Here is a 22,088-nt window from a genome sequence, read left to right as displayed (position 1 = left end):
AATTACTACGATTAATGAAATGAAATTTTCTTAACAGACAATGAAATTAATATGAAATCCAAATAAGGATTGCATAAATGACTAATTATAGGTGAAAAGCAAGAATCAATGGTGACAATGTCTCAAATTTGTTATCATCTTCTCTGTACTCATCAGAATGGATGTCCTTGTTCTAATTTGAGGATGCCTCCAAGGTCATGTACTCTGTTTGCACCATGCTTAGGAAGCAGCGTGCAGACCAATGCGAATAATAGTCAAAGTCCTTACCTTGGTTTGGGTGGTTTGTTTAAGAGTAATCAACGTATTATTTAAAAACGTGAAATACAGTCAAAGATGGCCAATGTTATTCCAGTGACACAGGAGTGACATGAAGTATTATATTGATGATGCATATACATAAAACAGGATAGTTAATGAAACACACCAGTGTTTGAGTGATTCTGTATACTGATGTGGAGTATCAAGAGTGTTACTGAGTTTTGTGAATCATGGGCCTTGAAAGTATTATTAGTGAATGAATGACTTAATCAATAGACAAGGTAGAAATGAATAGCAAAAAAAGATTGACCCTGAGTCAGTGATGACTACTGGTAGTGTATGAGTTATATATGATGAATACATATCTGGAACTCTGAGGTCCATCACAAAAGAAATCTGGCCCATTCCTTTTGATTCAGATGATCCTATGAATATGCAATGTGTTTGCTTTTGGTCTTTGGATTTGTTCACTTCATTGTATTATTATAATTGGATCAATGAACTAATTTATACATATACATGTACATATATGAAGGGGATGAAGTATTGTCCAATTATAAAATAAATGGTGAGGCTAGATGTACTATTATTTTTATATTAAAGCATTATATTAAAGCTTTAATATATTAAATAAATATCTAATATTAATGCATAATAAATGCAATATTTAATATACATTAAATATAATAATATATTAAAATATTATATTAAAGCACTGAAGTCCCAAGAGAAATAAATGTTACACCACTGTAACTTCTTTGACTAAGGATGATACAGATGGTATTTATAGATAATGGTCAACCTCAGGGTCAAGGAAAGTTGCACAAGGTGTTCATTTTCTTAAGAGAAAATGAAATAAGTATCCTTCAGATAATGATTTCTCAAATATCTTCCTAAAGGGAAGATGATAAACACAGATCAAGGAGGACTGTTTAATCTGTTTGTGATGTGCTCTGCATTGTGGCCTCAGGATGGATGTTTGCCAGCCGATTCCATGGTTACAAGCTCTACAACTGCATCTATGTTAGGAGCATGAAGACCAATGTGAGTAATAGTCAAGCTCCTTCTTGTTTTGACCATTTAAAAATGTTATTTGCTTTATTATTAAAAAGTATTAAACACAATAAAAGAAGGTGAAATATGCAATAATTAAAATTAGATTAAAAACTTTAGGTTAATTAATGCATATGTGAAACATTGAGCTCAGTTAATGAAAGAAATATGGTCTTTGTGGAAATGATTATATGAATGAATGCTAGGAATATTCAGGAATCTTATTCTCTTTTTGAAGACTTATGTGTATTTCCTTGTTAGTGAATTAGTCAACAAACAAATTAAGATGGTAATAGAGAAAGAGGGCTGATCCTGGACCAGTGATGGCGACTGGTGGTGTGTGAGTCATGCACAGTGAATATCATGTGTTGGGAACTCTGAGGTCCAATACAATGGGATCTTGTCCATTCCCCCTTATAAACAGATGTCAGGATACAGGATATACAAGGATCTTCTTCATGATCTTTGTGCTCATGAATTTAAAAAATATCATTGTAAAAGAATCAAAGGCAGGATGAATAAATCAGTGTGTAAATGAAGAAGATGAGGTGAAGCATTGTTTATTACTAAAATATGTACTAAGAAAAATGTATTTTAATTTAAACTGGAATGGATAATATAGGCATGGATGAAAGATATTATGTCTTGGACCAAAAATAACATAGATTGTGATAGGTTATAGTTATTACTTTCAATTAGTTGCAGCCTTGAAGTCTATTTTATTAATAACTATTACCGTTAATTAATAAAAGCCAAAGTGACAATGTAAATGAATGGTGAAGTGTATGGATTGATGGAAAGAATGTCTCAATATTTTGATTGTCTTCTCTGCTTTGCACTCTTCAGAATGGATGCACTGAGCTGATTATGAATTTAGCCCTGATCAAGACTTGTGTTGCTGTCGTGCTATGAAAGATTCCAGTGTGAGTAATAGCCACGATCTTGTGTTGTTTGGGTGGTTTGTTTAAGGATATTTACTGTGTCACTGAAAATTTTAAAAAGTCAGATAATATGTATATATATATAATGAATGTCAATTATAGACTTGAATTATGGGAACCATAAATTTTTATAATTATTACACATGAATTACTGAATTAATCAACGAATAATGTCTAACTGAATGAAGAGAAAGTGGGCCCTTCCTGGACCAATGATGATAAATACCGGCGTATGAGTCTTGGATGATGAATAATACATGTCTGGAACTCTGAGGTCCAACACAAAAGAAAGCCAGTTTTTTCCGCTCATGTATTTTCACTCTGTTATTATAATTGGATCAATAAAAGAATCAATGAACAAATATATAACTAAATAAAGATGACTCGTGTGAAGCATTGTCCAATTATAAAAATAGATGATGTGGCAAGAAATAATATTAATATATACTGGAAACTCTGAACTTCAAAGAGAAATAAATGGTACATGATTGTTAAATCTTTGGCTAAGTATGATGTAGACAGTAATAGGTAAATATCTGTGTTCATTTTCTGGGTCAGTGGCAAGATTGACATTGTTAGCCTACATAGGAGAAAAATAAACATTATTACAAATTACTAATTATGTATGACTGAATACCTGAAAAGAGGAATTGAAGGACCAGTGGAAAGAATGTTACAACCTTTTAAAATCATCTGCTCTGCTCTGTGATCCTCAGAATGAAAGCACTTGAGTTGATTCAAGCACTCTTCTATGGTCATGATCTCTGTGGTTGCCTCTGTGTGTTAGGAGCATACAGACCAATGTGAGTAGTAATTAATGTTGTTATGCCAAATCCAGCAGCTTTTAGAATGGTATTTGCTGCATTATTTTAGAGTTTTAAATATAATCAAATAAGGGAAGTCTGTCCATGCTTGATATGAAGCATTATACTGAGTAATGCAGCTCAGTTAATGAAAGAAATTTGGTCTCTGTGGAAAGGATTATATAGATGGATGTTAGGGATATTCAGAATCTAATTCTTATTTTTCTTTTCAGATTTCTGTGTATTTCTTTGTTAATATATTAATCAGTAAATAAATTTAGATGGGAATAGAGAAAGAGGGCTGATCTGGACCAATGATGACCACTGGTGGCGTATGAGTTATGCACATGAATACCATGTTTCTAGAACTCTGAGGTCCAACACAAATGGGATCTAGTCCATTCATCCTTTGTGAAGGGATCCAATGGACAGGTATCAGGATATGCAAGGATCTTTTTCGGGATTTTTGTGTTAGTATTTAAAAAATACTATTTTAAAAGAATCAAGGGCAGGATAAATAAATGAATGTATAAACGAATAGAAATGAAGAGAGTGAAGCGTTGTTTATTGCTAAAATATGTAATAAAGAAAATGGATTATTGGTGTAAGTTAGAATGGATAATATATGGATGGAATTTATTATGTCTTGGACTAAAGATGACATCAACTGTGATGAATAATAGTTATTACTCTCAGTCAGTTACACATTTGAAGTTCATTTTATTGAGAGAAAAATAAGCAAATATTTCTATAAATTATTATTATTATTATTATTATTATTACTTTGAGACAGAGTTTGGCTCTTGTCACCCAGGTTGGTCTGCAGTGGCACAATTTTGGCTCGCTGCACCCTCAGCCTGCTAGGTTCAAGTGATTCCCCTGTCTCAGATTCCCAGGTAGCTGGGATTACAGGCGCCTGCCACCATGCCTGGCTAATTTTTGTATTTTTAGTACAGATGGGGTTTCACCATGTTGGCCAGGCTGATCTTGAGCTCCTGACCTCAGATGATCCACCCACCTCAGCCTCCCAGAGTGCTGGGATTATAGGCGTGAGCCACTGTGCCTGGCCCCATAAATTTTTAAAAACCAAAAAGATAGCACAAACGAATAGTGGAATATATCAGTCAGTGGAGAGAAATTCTCAATCTTTTATCATCTTCTCTGCTTTGTATGAAGATGGATCAGAATGAATGCATCAAGTGGGCTTAAGCATTCTGCTTGATGGAAAGCTGTATTGCTGTTGTGTTTGGAAAGAAACTAACGTGAGTAATAGCCAAAATTTTGGTCTTCCTTTGGGTACTTGACTAAAGGTATTCATAGTATTATTAAAAATTTTAAATTATTATAAAGTTAACCATGGCCCAATGGTTAACACAATATAGAACAGTATGTTTATTAATCAATAATGTGCCACATAGAGGTGAATGAATGAAAGTGACATTGTCTAATGTGGAAAGGATTCTGTAGACAGACGCTTGGTATGTCTGGCATCATGTTCATAGGTTTTTGTGAATCATGTTCTTACTTTACTCTTATAAATTGATTAATGATTTATTCAAAACAAAAGTAGAAATATATGAAAATTGAGACCAATGATGGTGTGAGCCATATACAATGAGTTAGACATGTCTGGACTTTGATGTCCAACACAAAAGACATATAGTCTATATTCTTGATATAAGGCATCCTCTAGGCCCATGTTGAGAATATCCAAGGATCTTGCGCTTGATCTTTGGGTTCATATATTTTCATTCTAGTATTATAATTGGATCAATGAAATAACCAATCAATAAGTAAATTAATGAAGTATTGTTCAAATTAAAAATATGTAGTGAGCAAAGAAACACTACTAATATATTATGAAAACACTGAACTCTAATTTGAAATAATTTTACATGACTTTTACCTCCTTAGCTCAGAATGGTGTAGATGGTATAAGTTACAGACACTTTTCATGTTCTGGACAGATGGCGATTTTGAATTTGTTCATTCTCTTAAGAGAAAAAAATACTCGAAATGTGTGATTACTGAAATGACTGACTGAAGGTGAAAAGCAAGGATCAGTGGAGAGAACGTCCCAGATGTCTGTTCTCCTTCTTCGTTTTAAAATCATCTGTTCTGTCCTGTATTTCTCACACTGGACCCATCTGAGCTGATTTAAGAATTCTTCCATGGTTATGACTGTATGATTGAATCTCTATTAAGAGCTTGGAGACCAATGTGAGTAAGAGTCAAAATTTTTGTCATGGCTTGGGTGGTTTGTTTAAGGATGTTCACTATATTTTAAAAAGTGTGAAATATAATCACAAAAGGCCTAATGTAAACATCATGATTTGGGATTAACATGAATCATTATACTGATTAATGCATATATGAAAAACTGAGGATAAATAATAAAATTTAAATACTGATTTGTGAATAATGATGGATACCTAACAAATAGGTATGCTTTTGTTGGAGGTTTGTGAATCATCAGCTTTAAAAAATATTATCGGTGAATTTATGAATTAATCAATAAACAATGTTGTAAAGAATGAAGAGAAAGTGGGCCTTCCTGGACCAATGATGACAATTGCCGGCGTATGAGTGTTGGGTGATGAATAATACGTGTGTAGAACTCTGAGGTCCAACATACAAAACACCTCAATAAGCAAGGATCAGTGGAGGAATATCTAATTAAAAAAAAAATCTTCTTTTTTTTTGTACTCCTCAGAGTGATAATCTCGAGGTGATTTATGCATTCTTCCGTGGCCACCAGCCTTATGGTTGCATCTCTGTGTTAGAGCTTAGAGATCAATGTGAGTAATAGTCAAAGTTCTTGGTGTGGTTTAGGTGGTTTAAGGTATTCACTGCATTACTAAAAAGTATCAAATATAGTCACATAAGGCCCGCTGTTACAAATGACACATATGAAGCATTATATTGATTAATACATGTGTGAAAAGCTGAGGATAATTAAAGCAGGAGATACCTGGAGATGAGATGATAATATGTACAGATTAAGAATATCAAGGCTGTTCTTGGGGTTTTGTGAATCATAGGGTTTTGATTTATTGTTAGTGAACTAATGATTAAGTCAACAGACAACATAGAAATGAATGGAGAAAAGGAGGCCCAATCCTGGATCGATGATGACCACTGGTGGTGTATGAGTCATACATGATGAATTATGTGTCTGGAACTCTGAGGTCCTTCACAAAAGAAATTGGGTCTTTTTGTTCATTCTTTCTTATGTTATTATTATGACTGGGTCAATGAAAGAATCAGTAAACAAATATATAAGTGAATCAAGGTAAAATGGGGGAAACGTCTAATTATAAAAATTTGTAGTGAGGCAAGGAATTTTGTTAATATGTGTAGAAAACACCAAAATCCAAAGAGAAGTAAATGGTGTATAATGGTTTATTTTGGCAAAGGATGATATGGACAGTATTAATTAGGTAATGTTTTTGTTCTGGGTCAGTGGCAAGTTCAAAATTGTTCATTTTAAGAGAAAAGGAAATAAATATACTCCAAGTAATGATTGCCTGAATTAATGACTAAATGGAAGATGATAAGCAAGGATCAATGGAGGATTTTCTCATTTTTTAATCATCTGTTTTGCTCTGTACTCCTCAGAATAGATGCTTTAGAGGTGATTCAATCTCTCATCCCTGCTCACCAGCATGTTGGTTGCATCTCGTTTTGGAGTATGAAGGCCAATATGAGTAATAGTCAATGTTCCTGTCTTTGTTGGTGTAGCTTTTTAAAAAAGATATTTCCTATGTTATTAAAATGTGTTAAATATAACCAAAGAGGCCCAAACATGCCAATTTTACTATCAGATTGATAGACGTATTATAGTGATTGGTCAATATATGGACCAAAGAAGATCATTACCATGGAAGATAGTATGAAGAGATTTAGTCTGTGGAAATGAATCTATAGATGAATGTTAGGAATCTTTATGAATACTATTCTTGTGTTTTCTGACTGATGTGTATTTATTATTAATGAATTAATCAATGGATAAATTTGTATTAGTGTGAAATCAAAGAGATCCTGGACCAATGATGACAACTGGTGTGAGTCATGCATAATGAATACCATGTATCTGGAACTCTGAGGTCCAACACAAATGGCATCTAATCCATTCCCCATTTCGAAGGGATCTTATGCACAGATGTCAGAATCTATGAGGATGTTGTTGTTGATATTTTTGTTCATGAATTTTAAAAATATTATTGTAAATGAATCAAGGACAGAATAAATAAACAAATGTATAAATTAATAGAGATGAAGAGGGTGAAGCATTGTTTATTACTAAACTTCAGAGTAAGGAAAATGAATATTAATAGAAATGGAATGAGTAATAAGTTGATCAAGGATATTATGTCTTGAACTAAGGATGACACAGTTCTTGCTGTCAGTTGCAAGTTTTGAAGTTTATTATGTGAAAAATATATAAATATTAGCATAAATTAGTAAAAGCCTAAAAGGCAGTGCTAACAAATGGTAAACAACGTGGATTAATGGAGAGAACATCTCAATGTTTTTCTGTGCTTTCTACTCTTCAGAATGGATGCAGCAAGCTGTTTCAACCATTCTGTTGGGATCAAGATTGTTGTGTTGCCTCTGTGTTTGGAAAGAGACCAAGGTGAATTATAGTCAAAGTTCTTATCTTGGTTTCAACAATTTGTTTGAGGATATTCTTGGCATTATTATAAAATGTATTAAATTATTCAGTTAGAGAGGAGAGATACGCTCAAGAGAAATATTATACAACATGGTGATTGTAGTTAATGTTATACGTCATATTCTTGAAAAATGCTAGAGAGTAGCTGTTAAGTATTCTCACCACAAAATGATAACTATGAGATGTAATACATATGTCAGTTAGATAGATTCCATATCTAAGTTATTCCATAATGTATATATACTTCAGAACATCATGTTGTGCATGATAAATACATACAATTTTATCTGTCAATCAAAAAATTAAAAAGTATTAAATTAATACACAGTTAACCACAGCTCTGTGATGAGTATGACCTGAAACAGTATGTTGTTTAATTTATCATGTGCAACATTGAGGTCAATAAATGAAAGAGATCTAGTCTATGTTGAAAGTGACTCTGTAGATGTTATAGATATTCAAAGTCCTTGTTGTTGGCTTTGCATGAACCATGTATTTGTTTTTATTAATGTCATTAATATGATCATTTAATTGATAAAAATGTAGGAACACATGAAGGAGAGGAGACCCAATCATGGACCAATGATGACAAATGGTGGCATTGGAGTTATGGACGATGAATTACATGTGTCTGAAACTCTGAGGTCCAACACAACACATAATTAGTCTGTTCTGTCTGTTGAAATTGAGTTACAGAGAAATGTCAGGAATATATAGATAATATCCATGTATTGATTCCATAGATTGATATTTATTATTATCAATGGATCAATGATAGATTCATTAAACTAATATAAATTAATGTATAACGAACAAGAGGGTCAAGCATTGTCCAATATGAACATATGTGTGGAGGCAAGAAATGTTATTAATCAAAATTTAAAGCACTGACATTCATTTGCAAATAAATGGATAAAAGATATTACCACTTGTGGTAAGAATCATATAGAAATTGATAAGAGTTGATTTTATTGTTCTGGGTTAGTCCCGTGATGGAAGTATTCCTTTGCATAAGATAAATAAATATATATATACACACACACGCACACACACACACACACATAGTGAACAAATAAATAACTACATGACCTAGTAAATGAAATGCAGAAAGCAGGAATCAAGAATCAATGGAGATAAGGTCTTAATTTTGTTATCATTTGCTCTGCTTCATACCCTTAGAATGAACACACTCAGGTGATTTAAGCACTCTTCCATGGCTACGAGCTCTGTGGTTGCCTCTGTATATTAAGAGCACAGAGATTAAAGTGAGTAATGACTGACATTCTTTTCTTGGTTTCAATATTTCTTTTATCTTAAGATTATTCACTATATTATTAAAAAGCATGAAATATAATGAATGCAATTATAACTCAGTAATAAATATGAGATGTATGAAATATATCAATTAATGCATGTATTAAAAATAGGATAATTAATGAAACTGTTATGTTGATGTTAGAATAATTCTATATAGAAATTAGGGATATAAGGACTCTTCTTGAGTTTTTGTGAGTAGTAACACTATAATTGTATGATATAATGAATTAATCAGTAAACAAATGTAGGTGACAATAGAGTAAAAGGGCCAATCCTAGATCAATGATGACTACTGGTGGCGTATGAGTCATATACGATGAATACGCGTCTAGAACTCTGAGATCCAATGTGAAAGGATGTAATTCATTTACTCTGGTTGAAGTGATGCTGTAGCCAGTTGTCGCGACTATACAAGGATCTTGGTTTTGGTCTTCATGCTATGCAGAGAATGTCTTTTGTTTTTTTTTTTGCCATTTTCTCTGATTTGTATTTCTCGGAATGGACCCACTCAAGCTGACTTGAGAATTCCTCCTTGGTCACAAGCTTTTGGGTTGCATGTCTGCATTAGGAGCCTAGAGAACAATGTGAGTAATAGCTAAAGTTCTTGTCTTGTTTTGCATGGTTTGTTTATGGGCAGTCACTATATTATTAAAAAGTGTGAAATATAATCAAAGAAGGTGAGCTGTAGCTTAGTAATAAGCATGGGATTAATATGAGGTATTATATTTTTTAATGTGTACATGAAATACTACAATTATTATTAACATTAAGAGATATTGAAGTGAGAATGATTTTAAGTACATGTTAGGGATATAAATCTCTTGAATTTTTGTGAATCAGAGTTTTAAAATTATAATTATTAAATCAATAAATAACTTAGAAATGAATTGAGTAAAAGTGGGCCCTTCCTGGATCAATGATGAAACTTGCCAGCATATGAGTCTTGGATAATGAATGATATGTGTGTGGAACTCTGAGGTCCAACACAAAAGAAAAGTGATGTTTTTTTCCATGCACTTTCATTCTATTATTATAATCAGATCAATAAAAGCATCAATGAACAAAAGTATAAGTAAATCGAGATAAAATAGATGAGGCATTATCCAAATATAGAAATATGTGGGAAGGCAAGAAGTATTATTACTATACATTGAAATCATGAAATTCAATGAGAAATTAATGATATGTGACTTTTACCTCTTTGGCTAATGATACACAGACAGTTTAAATTATAGGCAATGTTCATGCTCTGAGTCTGTGGCAAATCTGAAGTTGTTCGTTTTTAGAGAAAATGTAATATCCTCCCAAGGAATGTTTGCCTTAATTACCGGCTGAACGGTAGACACAAAGCAGGGAACCATGGCCATAACGTCTCAAATTTTTAATCAACAGTCCTACTTTGTGCACCTCAGAATGGGCTCACTTGAGTTGTCTCAAGCACCCCTTCATGCCCACAGGCTGTACAGTTGCATCTGTGTGTTAGGAGCTTGGAGTCCACTGTAAGTAATAGTCAATGTTCTTGGCTTGAGTACTTTTTTTAAGGATAGTTACTACAGTATTAAAAATTATACAGTATATTAAAGAAGGCCAACTGCAGCCCAGTGACAAATGTGAAATTGATATGGAGCAGTCTATTGATGAATTAATTCAATTAATTCATTTAAGAAAACTAAGGATATTTAGTAAAGGAGGTACATTGACCTGAGAATGATTCTATACACATATTAGGGACATCAAGGCTTTTTTCAGGTTTTGTGCATTATGGCACTTTAAACACATTATTAGTAAATTACTGAATTAATCAATAAACAATGTAGAAACAAATGAAGAAAAGATGGGCCATACCTGGACCAATGATGATGACTGGTGGTATACGACTCAAAGGTATAAGAAGTGTTTTTGTTAGTGGCAAGTTCAGAGTCATTTGTTTCAAGAGAATATGAAATAAATATATTCCAAATAATGATGATTTAAGTGATAAAGGAAAGGTGAAAGGCAAGGATCATTGGAGGAATGTCTGAATTTTTAGATCATCTGTTCTGTTTACACTCCTCAGAATGGCTTCACTCCATCTGATTTAAGCACTCTTCCGTGGCATGTGCACTATGGTTGGTTCTGTGTGTTAGGAGCACGCAGACCATTGGGAGTATGCATTCATTTCCTCTCTTTACAAGGTCCAGTAAGTTGGTGTCAGTGACATACAAGAATCTTTGTGTTCATGCATTCTTTTTTTTGAGATGGAGTCTCTCTCTGTTGCTCAGGCTGGAGTGCAGCAGTGCGATCTCGGCTTACTGCAAGCTCTGCCTCCCAGGTTCAAGCAATTCTCTGCCTCCGCCTCTCGAGTAGCTGGGATTACAGGCACCCGCCACCACGCCTGGCTAATTTTTGTATTTTCAGTACAGAGGGGGTTTCACCATCTTGCCCAGGCTGGCTTGAATTCCTGACCTCGTGATCCGCCCTCCTCAACCTCCCAGAGTGCTGGGATTACAGGCATAAGCCGCCACGCCCGGCTGTGTTCATGCATTCTTAAAAATTATAAGGAATCACTGATAGAGTAGATAAACAAATACATAATGAATCAACATCAAGGTGGTAAAGCGTGCTCATTGTTAAAATATACAGGAGGGAAAAATAGTATTAATATAAATTGGAACAAGTGTATTTTGTCTTAGACTAACAGTGATAACTGAAAGTGAGAAGTAACGGTTTTTGATGATTCACTTGTGTATTTCGTGTTTGATTTATTAAGAGAAAAATAAATATTGATATAAATTTATAAATGCCCGAATGACTATATAAAGGGATGGAGGCGTCTGTGGCTCAATGAAGAGAATATGTAATCATCTCCTGTGCTCTGATTTGTATGTTCTTCCACGCTCACGAACTCTGTGTTTGTATCTATGTGTTAGGAGCATAGAGACCAGCATCAGCAGTGGTAAAAATTCCGTTGGTTTGAGTGATTCAAAGAATGTCAATCATGCTAATGTTTTATTTCAGGTTGATATGCAGTATTACGTTGATTAATGCTATGTGAAAAACTGAATTCATTTAAAGAAAGGGATTTAGGCTCTTTGTGATAGTATAGATGAATGTGAGTGATATTGAAGAGCTTATTTTTTGTGGTTTATGTGTATGTCTTTATTAATGAATTACTCAATAAACAAGTGTAGGTATGAATGAAGAGAAAGAAGGCCAATCCTGGACCATCGATGACAACTGGTGGCTTACGTGATTGTATATGCTGGTTGTATATGAAGAATAGTACATATCTGAAACTTTGAGGTCCAACACAAATAGAATCTAGTCCATTCCCATATATTATAAAGTGATATAATAGACGGGTACCTGAAATGTACAAGGAGTTTGTGATTAGTCTTGTGTGCGAGAGGTTTAAAAATATTGTAAAAGTAGCAATGGCAGAATAAACAAATAAATGTACAAATAAAATAAAACAAATAAAAATGAAAAGGACAAAGCCTTGTTCATTGCTGAAATATGCAGTAAGGAAAATACTGTTAATGTACATTGGAATGGATAATAAATGGAGCAGGTGTATAATATTTCTGACTAAAGATGATAGAGACAATAGTAACAATTACTGATAAGTCATAGCCAGTTATTGCCCCAAGTCAATTACAAGTTTGAAGTTCATAAGAAGAAAAATAAATAAATATTACCATAAATTAATAAATACCTAAACGACTAAGTGAATGAAAGAAAGAAATTATAGATCAACGGACAGAATGTCTCAATCTTTTTATCATCATCTCCACCTAGCACCCTTCCATGCAGATGCAGTTAGCTGATTTGAGCACTCTGCAACAATCAAGTTTCTCATGTTAACTCCGTTCAAAAAGAGATCAATGTGAATATAGTCAGTCAGTGTTCTTGTCTTGGTTTCATTTATGTTTGTGAGTATTCATGGTATTATTAAAAAGTATTAATCAAATAGTTAATAACAAGTATAATGTAAAATATGATGTTGATTAATCCCTAATACTGACATCATTAAATGAAAAAGATGGAATGTATATGGGAAATGGTTGTATTGATAGCTGTTAGCACTATTCTAGCATTTTATTTTTGCATTTTTCTGACTCACTGATTTTCAGTGAATTAGTGATTCAGTCTCTGCAAATGTAAGAGTGAATGAAGAAAAAGTTGGCCAATGAGTACACACAGAACAATGATTACAGATAGTGGTGCAGGAGTCATAAACGATGAGTAATATGTGTGTGGAACTCTGAGCATCAACACGAAACGTGTTTATTCTTTCTGTTTGGAATAATCCTATAGACAGATGTTTGGCATACATAAGGACCATGTTCTTATTTTAGATTCATAGATTTAGATTTATTAATATTAAAGAATTAATGATAGGACCATTAAACAAATATAAGTAAACAGATAAAATTGAAGAGAGTGCAGCACTGTTCAGCTATAAAAGTATGTAGTGAGGCAATCAATATTATTAATACAAGTAGAGAAAACTAACATCCATTAAGAAAATATTGGATCAAAGATGTTCCCTCTTTCTTTGGCTTAAAATCATATAGACACTAATAATAGTAAGAATCAATTTTATTATTCTGAACCAGTTCCTCTAAGTTCGAGGTTGTCCCTTTTGTTAAGAGAAAAAACATATACTTCATGGAAAATTATTAGGTACCTGAATGATCAAGTAAAAGAAATGCAGACAGCAAGAATTATAGAGGATGAGGTGTCTGTTTTTTAAAATATCGACTCTGCTTTGTTTTCATCAGAATGAGTGCGCTTGAGCTGATTGAAACATTCCTCCTTGCATCTTTGTTCTATGATTGCATCTATTTGTTAGTAGCACAGAGACCAATGTGAGTAATCATTAAAATTCTTCTCTTGGTTTGCATAGTTATTTCAAAATATTCAATGAATTACTAAAAAAGTGTATACTATAATCAAAGATGACGAGTGGTATTCTAGCAATAAATAGGGGACTCATGTGAAGCGTTATATTGATAATGCATCTACGAAAAACTGAGGATAGTGAATGAAACAGCCATATCCTTATTAGAAGGATTCATTGTAGGGATTAGGAATCTCTAAGCTCTTATTGAGATTTCATGAACCACGATTTTAAAATGTATGGTCAGTGGATTAATAAATCATTAGTAAGTAATCAGAAGTGAGTGGAGAGAAAGAGCACCTATCCTGTGGGTTGATGATGACTACTGGTGGTGTATGAGTCATCTACAATGAATATGTCTCTGGAACTCTGAGGTGTGTCACAAAAGAAATCTAGCCCATTTTCTATGTTTGATACAATCCTTTAGATGGGTATCACGAGCATAGAGTGGGTTTGTTTTTGGTCTTTGTACTCATACATTTTCATTCTATTTTTATTATTGAGTTAATGTGAGAATCAACAAACAAATATAAAAATAAAGATATATTGGCCGGGCGTGGTGGCTCAAGCCTGTAATCCCAGCACTTTGGGAGGCCGAGACGGGCGGATCACAAGGTCAGGAGATTGAGACCATCGTGGCTAACACGGTGAAACCCTGTCTCTACTAAAAAATACAAAAAACTAGCTGGGCAAGGTGGCGGGCGCCTGTAGTCCCAGCTTCTCGGGAGGCTGAGGAAGGAGAATGGCGAAAACCCGGGAGGCGGAGCTTGCAGTGAGCTGAGATCCGGCCACTGCACTCCAGCCTGGGCGACAGAGCCAGACTCTGTCTCAAAAAAAAAAAAAAAAAAAAAGATATATTGGGTGAAGTGTTGCACAATTATAAAAATAGATGGTGAGACAAATACTATTAATATGTATTGGAAATAGCGAAGTTCAAAGAGAAATAAATGTTACATGTCTGTCACCTCTTTGGCTAATGATATAGAGAGGATGATTATAGACAGTGTTTGTATTCTGGGTCAGTGGCAAATTCAGAATTGTTCATCTTCTTAAGAGAAAGTGAAATAAATATACTGTACTCTAAATAAGGGTAGCCTAAATGACTAAAGAAATGCAAAAAGCAAGGATCAATGGTGATAATGTCTCAAATTTGTTATCATCTTCTCTGCACTGTACTACTGAGAATGGACATCGTTGTTCTGTCTTGAGAATTCCTCTAGGGTCACATGCTCTGTTTGCACCGTGCTTAGGAAGGAACCTGCAGACCAATGTGAGTAATGGTCAGAGTCCTTATTGTGGTTTGGGTGGTTTGTTTAAGAGTAATCAATGTATTATTAAAAAGTGTGAAATATAGTCAAAGATGGTTAATGTTATCCTGATGGTAGACATGGCAGTGACATGAAGTATTATATTGATAATGGATGTATGAAAAACTGAGGATAATTAATGAAACAGATAATATCAATGTTAGAATGATTCTGGATACAGATCAGAAATATCAAGGCTGTTCTTGGAGTTTTTCGAATCATAGGCTTTGAAATTATTATTAGTAAATTAATGAGGCAACCAACAGACAATGTAAAACTGAATGGAGAAAAGGAGGGCCAATCCTGGATCAATGATGACCACCGGTGGCGTATGAGTCATATGTGATGAATACGTGTCTGGAACTCTGAGGTCCGCCACAAAAGATATCTAGTCCATTCGCTCTGTTTTACGTGATTCTATAGACTGATGTCAGGAATATAGAATGAAGTTGTTTTGGTTTCATTTTCATTCTAATGCAAGAATCAATAAACATATAAATAAAGATAAAATAGGGGAGCATTGTACAACTATAAAAATACGTGTTGAGGCAGGAAATACTATTAATGTATATTGAAATTGGTGAAGTCCAAAGAGATATTGTACATACCTGTTACCTCTTTGGCTTATAATAATATAGACAGAATAAATTATAGATAATGCTCAAATTCTTATTCACTTGCAAGATCAAATTGTTCTTTTTCTTAGGAGAAAATGAAATAAATATTAGTCCACCTAATGAATGCCTAAAGGACAGATTAAAGGCAAGGTGAAAAGCAAGGATCATTAATGAGAAAGTCTCAGTTTTGTTACCGTCTCTGCTCTGTATTCCTCAGAATAGATGGCCTGTGCCGATGGAAGGATCCCTCCCTGGTGACGTGGTGTGTCTGCCTCTTGATTGGGAGCAGGCAGACCAATGTGAGTAATCAAGTTCTGGTCTTAGTTTGGGTGGTTTAGTTAGGAGGACTTGATGTATTATTAAAAAGTCTGCACTATAATCAAAAATGGCCAGCTGCAGCCCAGTGATAGAAATAGTAGTGATATGAAGCATTATATTAACAATATGTATTTGAAAACCTGAGAGTAATTAATGAAACATTTATCAGTGTGAGAATGATTCTATATGTAGATAAAGAATATTAATATTAATGCTGTTCTGAGGCGTTTGTGAACCAAAGGTTTTAAAATTATTATTAGCGAATTAATGAATTAATCATTAGACAAGGTAAAAGGGCACAGGGAAAAATAGGACACATTCTGGATCGATGATGACTACCGGTGGCGTATGAGTCATACGTGATGAATGCGTGTCTGGAACTCTGAGGTCCGTCACAAATAAAATCTGGCTTATTCTCGGTTTCGAATGTTGTTATAGACAGATTTTAAAAATATAGAATGTTTGTTTTTTCTATGTGATTATGTACCTTTCTTCTATTTTTATAATTGGATCAATGTGATAATCAGGAAACAAATATATAGTAAATATAAAATGATTGAAACACTGCCCAATTATAAAAATTTGTGGTAAGGTTAGAAATGCTATTAACATGTATTAAAATCAGTGAAGTCTAAAAAGAAATGAATGGTATATGATACAGATAGTATAAATTATAGACAATGTTCATATTCTGAGTCAGTGGTAATTTTGAAGATTTTCATTTTATTAAGAGAAAATAAATAAAACAAATATACTCCAAATAATGATTGCCAAAGTGACTAATAACAGGTGAAAATCAGGGATCAATGTTGAGAATTTTTTTATCTTTTCTGCTTTCTATCCTTTCAGAATGATGCACTTGTTATGATTTGAGAATTCCTCCATGGTCACGTGCTCTGTTTTTATCATGGTTGGGAGCCTACAGACCAATGTGAGTAGTAATAAACATTCTCATCTTGGCTTGAATGGTTTGAATGGTTTGAGAGGACTCGATATTATCAAAATATCGGATTGTCTTGAATCCCTGACCTCAAGTGATCCGCCCACCTCAGCCTCCCAAAGTGTTGGGATTACAGGCATGAACCACAGCATCTGGCCAGAAGCACTCTTGATATCTTTTGACACAGTGAAGTCCACAGAGATATAAATGGCATCTTCTGGTGACCTCTGTGGCTAATGATGGTATAGACAGTACAAATTATAGAAAACATTCAATTTCTGGGTCAATGGCAATTTCAGAATTATGCATTTCTTTAGATAAAATAATATACTGCAAATAATGACTGCCGAAATGACTGACTAATGATAGGTGATAAGAAAGGGTCGGTAGTGACAATATCAAAATAGGATAATAGGATAATATCAAATATATTTAATATTTGATAATAAATATCTTTTTTATATTTAAAATAGGATAGTATAATAAAAATAGAGGATAGGATAGATAATAGGATAATATGGAAATAGAGGATAACAAAAGTTATCTTCTTCTCTGCTCTGTATTCCCTGGAATGATTGCACTTTGCTGATTGAGGGATTCCTTCAAGGCCATGTGCTCTACTTGCACCGTTTTTGGGATGGAGCCTGGAGACCTAGGTAAGGAATAGTGGAAGTCCTCAGCTTGCTTTGGGTGGTTTCTTCCAGAGGGTTCAATATATTATAAAAAGGTGTATACTATAATCAAAGATGAGCAACTGTATTTAAATAAACGTGGGCATGATGTGAGGATTATATTGAAGATGCATACAAGAGAAACTGAAGATAATTGATGAAATAAATATTCCTACATATTAGGATTATCATGGCTATTCTTGTGGTTTTGTAAATCATAGGGCTTAATTATGATTAGTGAATTGACAAATTAGTCAATAGACAAGGCAGAAATGAATCCAAAAATAGAAGATCAGTTCCGGATCGATGATGACTACTGGTGGCGTATGAGTCTTTTGCGATGAATACGTGTCTAGAACTCTGAGGTCCGTTGCAAACAAAATCTAGCCTGTTCTGTATGTTTGAAATTATTTTACAGACAGCTGTCAGGAGTATAGAATGTATATGTTTTTGGTATTCGTGTTTACATGTTTTGATTCTACTTTTACAATTGATCCATATGAGAATTAATAAACAAATGCAAATCAAGATGAATAAATTCAAGCATTGTCCAATTATAAAAATTAGGGACAAGGTAAGAAACATGATTAATGTATATGAAACAGTGACATCCACAGAGAAATAAACGGTACATTCCTGTGGCTTCTTTGGCTAATGATGGTATAGACAGAATAAAATATAGGTAATGTTCAACTTCTGCATCAGCAACAGTTTCAAAATTATTCATTTTATTTTCAGAAAATGAATTAAATATACTCCAAATAATGATTGCATGAATGGCTAATTAATGATAGCTGAAAAGCAAATATCAATATTGAAAATGTCTTAATTTTGTTACTCTCTTCTCTGGTCTGTATTCCTCAGAGTGAACAACTTGTGCTATGTTAAGGATTCCTCCATGATCACGTGCCCTGTTTGTACACCATGCTTGGGAAGATGCATGCAGACCAATGTTAGTAATAGTCAAAATTCCTGTGTCGGTTTGTGTGGTTTGCTAAAGAGGACTCAATGTATAATGAAAAAGTGTATTATATAGTCAATGATGGTCAACTATGTCCCAATGGTATTTATGAGAGGTATCTGAAATATTTATTGATAATGCATATATGAAAAACGGAGAAGAATTAATGAAACAGATATATCTATGTTAGAATGATTCTGTGTAAAGATAAGGAATATCAAGTCTGTTCTTAGGGTTTCGTGAATCACAGAGTGTAAAATTATTACCAGTGAATTAATGAATGAATCTAAAGACAACATAGAAATGAATGGAGAGAAAGAGGGTCAACCCTGGATCGATGATGAGCACTGGTGGAGTATGAGTCACATACGATGAATATGTGTCTGGAACTCTGAGGTCCATCACAGAAGTCAGTTTCCCTCAAGTAACTCTAGACAGATGGCAAGAATATAGAATGAATTTTTTTTGTTTATGAGTTTTTATTGTATAATTGGTTCAATGAAAGAATAAAACATGTGAATAAATAAAATAAATAAGCTAAGCATTGTCCAACTATAAAAATGTGTGGTGAGGCGTATTTAATATGTATTTAAATTGATGAAAGCCAAAAAGAAATCTAACATACCTAACCTTTTTGGCCAATAATGAAGAGACAGTATAAATTAATATGCCGTTTTCATGTTCTGGGTTAGTGGCAAGTTCAAAGTTGTTCATACTTCAAATAATGATTGCCTAAATGTTTAACTAAAGATAGGTGAAAAGGAAAGATCAACAATGAGAAAATCACATGTTTGTTACTATTTTCTCTGCTCTGCACTCATCAGAATGGACATACTTGTGAAGATTTAAAGATGCCTCCAAGGTCACGTGCTCTGTTTGCACCATGCTTAGGAAGGAGCATACAGACCAATGTAAGTAATGGTCAAAGCTCTTGTCTTTGTTTGAGTGGTTTAAGATGATTCAGTGTATTATAAAAAGGTATAATACATTATAAAAATATATTGCAGGAATATATTATATATATTTCTATACTATAATGTATTATAAAATACATTATAAGAAGATATAATACATTGTAAAAGATATAATACATTATAGGAATATAATATAGGAATATATTATATATAATATATTCCAATATAGTATAGGAATATAATGCATATATAATATATTCCAACATATTTTAGAACTATAGTCTGTAATATATTCCAATATATTATAGGACTATAATCAAAGATGGCCAACTCTTTCCCAGTTATAGGAGTGATATGAAGTACTATATTGAAAAAGCATATATGAAAAATGGAGAACAATTAATGAAAATATATATCAACACTATGATTCTATGTAGGGATTAGGAATATCAAAGCTCTTGGGCTTTTAAAAACCAAAGATTTTAAAGTTATTATCAGTGAATTAATGAGTTAATTATTAGACAAAGTAAAAATGAATAGAGAAAAATAGGAAGAATCCTGGTTCAGTGGTGACTACTGGTGTCGTCTGAGTCATACGATGAATACGTGTCTGGAACTCTTGAAGTCCATCACAAAGTCAGTTTCTTCTGTTTCAGACTCAGTTTGTTTTTGGTCTTTGTGTTTTATGCAGTTATATTTTATTTTATAATTGGACTAGTGAGAGAATCAATAAGCAAATATTTGAATACATAAAGATGAATAAGGTTAAGTATTGTCCAATTATAAAAATATTTGGCAAGACAGCAAGCACGGTTAATATGTACTGAAACAGTGATAGCCAAGGAAAAATGAGTGATGCATGCCTGTGACCTCTTTGGCGAGTGATAGTGTAGACAGTATAAACTATAGATAATGTTTAAGGTATGGGTCAGTGGCAAGTTCAAAACTGCTAATTTTCTGAAGAGAAAATGAAATACACTTCAAACAATGATTGCCTAAATGACTCATTAGATGAAGATGAATCATGAGCGAGAATGTCCCATTGTATGCTCTGAACTCCTCTGTGCTTTGTGCTCTGCAGAATGGATGAATTGTGCACCTTGAAAAGTTCTTCCCTGACCACTTGAGGCACTTGCATCACGGTTAGGCTCAGGCAGACTAATGTGAGTAATAGTCAACATTTTTGATTTCCTTCTGCTGCCCTTTTAAGAGGACTCATTGTATTATAAAAATTGTGTGACATTATCAAAGATGTCCACATCCCAGTGAAAGATACGGAGATGATATGAAGCATTGTATTGATAATGCATATATAAAAACCTGAGGATAGTTAATTAAGAGGTATATCAATGTTGAAATGATTCAGTATACAAATTAGGAATATTAAAATTATTCTCGGGATTTTTTTGAACCATTAAGACTTAAAATTGCTAGTAGTGAATTAACAAAATCAATCAATAAACAAGGTAGAAATGAATGGAGAAAGAGATGAGCAATCTTGGATCGATGATGACTGCTGGTGGCGTATGAGTCATATGCGATGAATACGTGTCTAGAACTCTGAGGTCCATCACAGAAGAAATCTAGCTCATTTTCTGTGTTTGATATAATCCTTTAGACAGGCATCAGGAATATGAGTTTGGTTTTGGTCTTTGTGTTTACATGTTTTAATTCCATTTTTATAATTGGCCAATATAAAAACCAATAAACAAATATATAAATAAAGATGAATAAGGTTAATCATTGTCCAATTGTAAAAAATATTTAGTGAGGCAAGAAACACTATTAATATGTATTGAAAATAGTAAAGTCTGGAGAGAAGTAAATGTACATGTCTTTCACCTCTTTGGCTATGGTGATATGGACAGGATAATTATAGACAATGTTCAAATTCTTGGTTAATTGTAAGTTAGAAATTGTTCATTTTTTAAAAAGAAAATGAAATAAGTTTACTCCAAATAATGATAGCATAGATGACTAACTAGTGATAGGTGAAAAACCAGGATTGATAGTTAAAATGCCTCTCTTTTGTTATTATCTTCTTTGCTCTGTACTTAGAATGGACGTACTTATTCTGATTTGAGGACTTCTTCATGGTCACGTGTTCTATTTGCACCATGCTTAGGAAGGAGCATGTGTACCAATGTGAGTGACAGTCAGATTTCTTGTATTTCTTTGGGTAGTTTATGTAAGAGGACTCAATGTACTGTAAATAAATATGTAATATAACCAAAGATGGTGAATTTTATCTAGTGAGGGATATTGGAGTCAAAAGAAGTATTATATTGATAATTCACATACGAAAAACAGGATAATTCATGAAACATATATTAATGTCAGAATGATTAGGGATATCTTTTTGGGGTTCTGTGAGTCATAAGGTTTAAAGTTATTATTAGTAAATTAATGAATTAATCAACAGACAATGTAG

At 33.4% G+C, this 22,088-nt stretch overlaps 1 protein-coding gene, 18 non-coding genes and 1 pseudogene across 68 annotated transcripts in view; all 20 read left to right on the top strand.

Annotated features, from left to right (window-relative positions):
• LOC105467408 (uncharacterized) overlaps positions 1-22,088 on the top strand; it is a 153,689-nt gene that overhangs the window by 78,791 nt on the left and 52,810 nt on the right. For 29 of the 50 annotated variants that reach the window (XR_011625520.1, XR_011625516.1, XR_011625506.1 and 26 more), the window contains 11 exons: positions 1,158-1,302; positions 2,158-2,234; positions 2,969-4,317; positions 4,970-5,275; positions 5,769-7,691; positions 8,910-16,152; positions 17,021-17,767; positions 18,647-18,734; positions 19,568-19,654; positions 20,739-20,820; positions 21,716-21,802. The gene's annotated coding sequence lies outside the window, so the exon portion shown is untranslated. The remainder of the gene's footprint in view (positions 1-1,157; positions 1,303-2,157; positions 2,235-2,968; positions 4,318-4,969; positions 5,276-5,768; positions 7,692-8,909; positions 16,153-17,020; positions 17,768-18,646; positions 18,735-19,567; positions 19,655-20,738; positions 20,821-21,715; positions 21,803-22,088) is intronic. The other 21 variants (XR_011625548.1, XR_011625542.1, XR_011625543.1 and 18 more) reach the window with 21 other exon arrangements.
• Positions 571-642, top strand: LOC112424237 (small nucleolar RNA SNORD113/SNORD114 family). Its single transcript, XR_003014957.1, has one exon. It is a non-coding gene; the product is annotated as a small nucleolar RNA SNORD113/SNORD114 family (small nucleolar RNA).
• Positions 1,625-1,699, top strand: LOC112424247 (small nucleolar RNA SNORD113/SNORD114 family). Its single transcript, XR_003014966.2, has one exon. It is a non-coding gene; the product is annotated as a small nucleolar RNA SNORD113/SNORD114 family (small nucleolar RNA).
• LOC112424234 (small nucleolar RNA SNORD113/SNORD114 family) lies at positions 2,458-2,532 on the top strand. Its single transcript, XR_003014954.1, has one exon. It is a non-coding gene; the product is annotated as a small nucleolar RNA SNORD113/SNORD114 family (small nucleolar RNA).
• LOC112424233 (small nucleolar RNA SNORD113/SNORD114 family) lies at positions 3,363-3,436 on the top strand. The gene has a single exon (XR_003014953.1). It is a non-coding gene; the product is annotated as a small nucleolar RNA SNORD113/SNORD114 family (small nucleolar RNA).
• On the top strand, positions 5,611-5,685 carry LOC112424240 (small nucleolar RNA SNORD113/SNORD114 family). Its single transcript, XR_003014960.1, has one exon. It is a non-coding gene; the product is annotated as a small nucleolar RNA SNORD113/SNORD114 family (small nucleolar RNA).
• LOC112424226 (small nucleolar RNA SNORD113/SNORD114 family) lies at positions 6,177-6,249 on the top strand. Its single transcript, XR_003014946.1, has one exon. It is a non-coding gene; the product is annotated as a small nucleolar RNA SNORD113/SNORD114 family (small nucleolar RNA).
• On the top strand, positions 7,098-7,167 carry LOC112424241 (small nucleolar RNA SNORD113/SNORD114 family). Its single transcript, XR_003014961.2, has one exon. It is a non-coding gene; the product is annotated as a small nucleolar RNA SNORD113/SNORD114 family (small nucleolar RNA).
• Positions 8,306-8,380, top strand: LOC112424231 (small nucleolar RNA SNORD113/SNORD114 family). Its single transcript, XR_003014951.1, has one exon. It is a non-coding gene; the product is annotated as a small nucleolar RNA SNORD113/SNORD114 family (small nucleolar RNA).
• LOC112424229 (small nucleolar RNA SNORD113/SNORD114 family) lies at positions 9,323-9,394 on the top strand. Its single transcript, XR_003014949.1, has one exon. It is a non-coding gene; the product is annotated as a small nucleolar RNA SNORD113/SNORD114 family (small nucleolar RNA).
• Positions 9,957-10,031, top strand: LOC112424239 (small nucleolar RNA SNORD113/SNORD114 family). Its single transcript, XR_003014959.2, has one exon. It is a non-coding gene; the product is annotated as a small nucleolar RNA SNORD113/SNORD114 family (small nucleolar RNA).
• LOC112424249 (small nucleolar RNA SNORD113/SNORD114 family) lies at positions 12,247-12,335 on the top strand (annotated as a pseudogene).
• LOC112424196 (small nucleolar RNA SNORD113/SNORD114 family) lies at positions 13,227-13,301 on the top strand. Its single transcript, XR_003014922.1, has one exon. It is a non-coding gene; the product is annotated as a small nucleolar RNA SNORD113/SNORD114 family (small nucleolar RNA).
• On the top strand, positions 14,238-14,309 carry LOC112424244 (small nucleolar RNA SNORD113/SNORD114 family). Its single transcript, XR_003014964.1, has one exon. It is a non-coding gene; the product is annotated as a small nucleolar RNA SNORD113/SNORD114 family (small nucleolar RNA).
• Positions 15,541-15,612, top strand: LOC112424225 (small nucleolar RNA SNORD113/SNORD114 family). The gene has a single exon (XR_003014945.1). It is a non-coding gene; the product is annotated as a small nucleolar RNA SNORD113/SNORD114 family (small nucleolar RNA).
• Positions 16,493-16,564, top strand: LOC112424227 (small nucleolar RNA SNORD113/SNORD114 family). The gene has a single exon (XR_003014947.1). It is a non-coding gene; the product is annotated as a small nucleolar RNA SNORD113/SNORD114 family (small nucleolar RNA).
• Positions 18,082-18,153, top strand: LOC112424238 (small nucleolar RNA SNORD113/SNORD114 family). The gene has a single exon (XR_003014958.1). It is a non-coding gene; the product is annotated as a small nucleolar RNA SNORD113/SNORD114 family (small nucleolar RNA).
• Positions 19,074-19,145, top strand: LOC112424230 (small nucleolar RNA SNORD113/SNORD114 family). Its single transcript, XR_003014950.1, has one exon. It is a non-coding gene; the product is annotated as a small nucleolar RNA SNORD113/SNORD114 family (small nucleolar RNA).
• LOC112424259 (small nucleolar RNA SNORD113/SNORD114 family) lies at positions 20,217-20,287 on the top strand. The gene has a single exon (XR_003014975.1). It is a non-coding gene; the product is annotated as a small nucleolar RNA SNORD113/SNORD114 family (small nucleolar RNA).
• On the top strand, positions 21,157-21,228 carry LOC112424228 (small nucleolar RNA SNORD113/SNORD114 family). The gene has a single exon (XR_003014948.1). It is a non-coding gene; the product is annotated as a small nucleolar RNA SNORD113/SNORD114 family (small nucleolar RNA).

Source organism: Macaca nemestrina, chromosome 7 (assembly GCF_043159975.1).
Source record: "Macaca nemestrina isolate mMacNem1 chromosome 7, mMacNem.hap1, whole genome shotgun sequence".
Lineage (NCBI taxonomy): Eukaryota > Metazoa > Chordata > Mammalia > Primates > Cercopithecidae > Macaca > Macaca nemestrina.
Note: the sequence above shows the minus strand (reverse complement) of the source record. Positions and strands in the feature narration are given on the sequence as shown.